Below are 2,572 nucleotides of genomic sequence, written 5' to 3'. Positions count from 1 at the left end.
TGGCCAAGCAGAATGATGGACTCGCTCGAAGAGTCTATAAGGCCTCAGATGCTGCCCTTCAACTACAGGTAGAGCTGGCAAACGTATCCTCCGACAATAAAATATACTGTTCATTTAATAAATGTAACCTACATCCAGGTCCTAAATGATTTTCTATCTCTACAGGGTTTTTATGATGAGGTGGCTACCCCACTTCTCTTAGAGGTGAATCTCAATTATCCCGGCAATGCTGTAACTGACTTGACACAAAGTCACTTTAGGCAATTCTTCAAGGGCTCTGAGATTGTGGTAGCCGGACGTCTACAAGAACTTGAGACCAACACCTTTCAGACTGAAGTATCAGCACACGGGGTACGGGAAGCAAACTATTAGTTACTGAATTAGAATCCGTTTGAATGTACCGTTTCATTAGTGCCATACACCTGATTTCAGTTGGAAGACCAGTTTGTGGTCGAGGGTCTAGCGATTGCTGAAGAGTGGGACAGTGTGTTTCCTGATCAGGAGTACATCTTTGGGGATTTCACAGAGCGACTGTGGGCATATCTGACCATCCAGCAGCTCTTGGATAAAAGGTCAAACATGCGCTCCAATAATTCAGCTATTACCTGAGAATGACTGAAATAATACAATGTCCAATAAAATTTGTTAACAGAGAGAAATGCTCCCCAGAGGACGAGGAGAACGTCACAGCTGAAGCTCTAGACCTTTCTCTAAGGTATAACTTTGTCACACCTCTCACCTCCATGGTGGTCACCAAACCAGAGACTGAAGATGAAACGCTCATTGCTGACAAGCTGACTGAAGGTACTTGTAGTTTTTTTTAACTTTAAAGAGACTGTACCCCTAAAAATGAAAAGTCTGTCATAATTTACTTAACAACAGCAGAGGTCCATTATCAATAATGTAGTGATTCATGAAGCAAAAGTTAGAGGTCACTTCCTAACTAAGCAGGTTTATTGGTGTGTTCAAAGTGTAACAAACTTGAATCTAATGCAAAATCCATGCAGGGAAATGTTTAGCCTTGGATTTGAATTATGCCGTTTAATGTCTCAGGGTAATTTGAAAAAAAAAGCATACAACACATAAACAACAAGAGTTTGTCTTTTTGTTTTTTTTAAGTCTCTAAGACATTTTTCCAGTGCAGTAGTCCATTGACGGTGCTTCATGTCCTATAGGCAAGCCTCTTTTTCTAATTCAGAAAATGGAGCTGTTCTAAACTTTTGACTGGTATATGCAGTTTACAGGTATGTAAATCAAAAATGTATGCCACAATCATTTCCAGATGATTACCCTCCACAAATCTCACCCTAGTGAAAAAAAATTAAAAAATGAATAAATATATATATATATATACTGAAATAAATGTATTTAGTGATAAGCATATTAAAAATTAATTTACATGTGCCTAATAAAAATACCCTGCAATTGTACTTTTGGTATATTAAACTGGTATACTTAAAATCTTCTAAATTGAAACAATTAATATTGTGCTTTATGTACTTTCATTGTGTGGAAGTAGTGCTGAGTTTCAAATAAGATATACTTAAGTATATTTGATTGTGCTAAAGCGGAACTATTCCAAGTATACTTTAGGTACACATTTTAAATATCTTGCATTTCAAGACAGATATTATACAGCGATCATATCCTTATTAAGAGTGGCATTAAAACATATTTTTAGGCATAATATTAAGAAATGTGAATTGTGCAATAAAGAAATACTTTCTGAATACTTAAGAAGTACTTAATTATAATTTTATATCATTAAAGTCAATAAATATGGTAATGGATTGAAGTACTGTATACTTAGTATGAAATAAATGAATTTTAAATAAAGTATGGCATAGGTTTTTCTACTAGGGTCATCAACTTCAACAAGTTCAGAAACTAGTTCTTCCTACAACCAACAATCAGCCACAGTACCTTGTAACCCTACCATTGTTTCCTTGTGGACTGATAAAAACCATCTCCAACTCCCAGATGTTGAACTCCACTTCCATTGTATTTTGTAGAAGCCAATCAAAATACAATTGATGTGCAATTCGATGGAAAAGGCAATATTGAAATTATGAGTTCTTTGGGTTTGAATATTAAAATTACAATGCTGATGGCCCAAAAATGTGACTGACTGAAGCAACAATTTATTGCAGAGGTGCTAATGTGACACATTAACACTGGGTGGTGTTCTTTTGATTCACAGAGCACCGAGAAGACACAACAGAACTTGGTAAGAGGAATTTGACTAGTACACCATCATTGTGAACATTAAGAAGTAGCTTATCTTACTTGTGTTACAAAATATCTGGAATAAGCACTCTATATCTCTATCTCACAACTACTTGAAGATATAAGTGCCTTCTACGCTCCACCTCAATTGACTAGGAGTGCTCACCCAATCCAAAGACTACAATTCAAGATATCACCTTCATATTTTGGTGAGAAGCGATGTCATTTTTTGTACATTTTAAAGAAAAAATTTACAGTAAAGAAAGATATCTTACATGTTACTCATGAGTTTGTCTCTTGCAGTTGATGGAGATCCACACTTCATCATTGAGCTGCCAGATCAGAA

The 2,572-nt window shown here is 35.8% G+C and overlaps 1 long non-coding RNA gene across 1 annotated transcript; it reads left to right on the top strand.

Annotated features, from left to right (window-relative positions):
- The first annotated feature begins 418 nt into the window (after positions 1-418).
- LOC107579338 (uncharacterized) lies at positions 419-2,538 on the top strand. The gene is made up of 4 exons (XR_001608460.1): positions 419-572; positions 653-804; positions 2,201-2,227; positions 2,346-2,538. It is a non-coding gene; the product is annotated as an uncharacterized lncRNA (long non-coding RNA).
- The last annotated feature ends 34 nt before the right edge of the window (positions 2,539-2,572 follow it).

The sequence above is a fragment of the Sinocyclocheilus grahami genome, unplaced genomic scaffold (assembly GCF_001515645.1).
Source record: "Sinocyclocheilus grahami isolate Dianchi unplaced genomic scaffold, SAMN03320097.WGS_v1.1 scaffold16722.1, whole genome shotgun sequence".
In the NCBI taxonomy this organism is placed as follows: domain Eukaryota; kingdom Metazoa; phylum Chordata; class Actinopteri; order Cypriniformes; family Cyprinidae; genus Sinocyclocheilus; species Sinocyclocheilus grahami.
The sequence above is the reverse complement of the archived record's forward strand: the minus strand, read 5'-3'. Positions and strand labels throughout refer to the sequence as shown.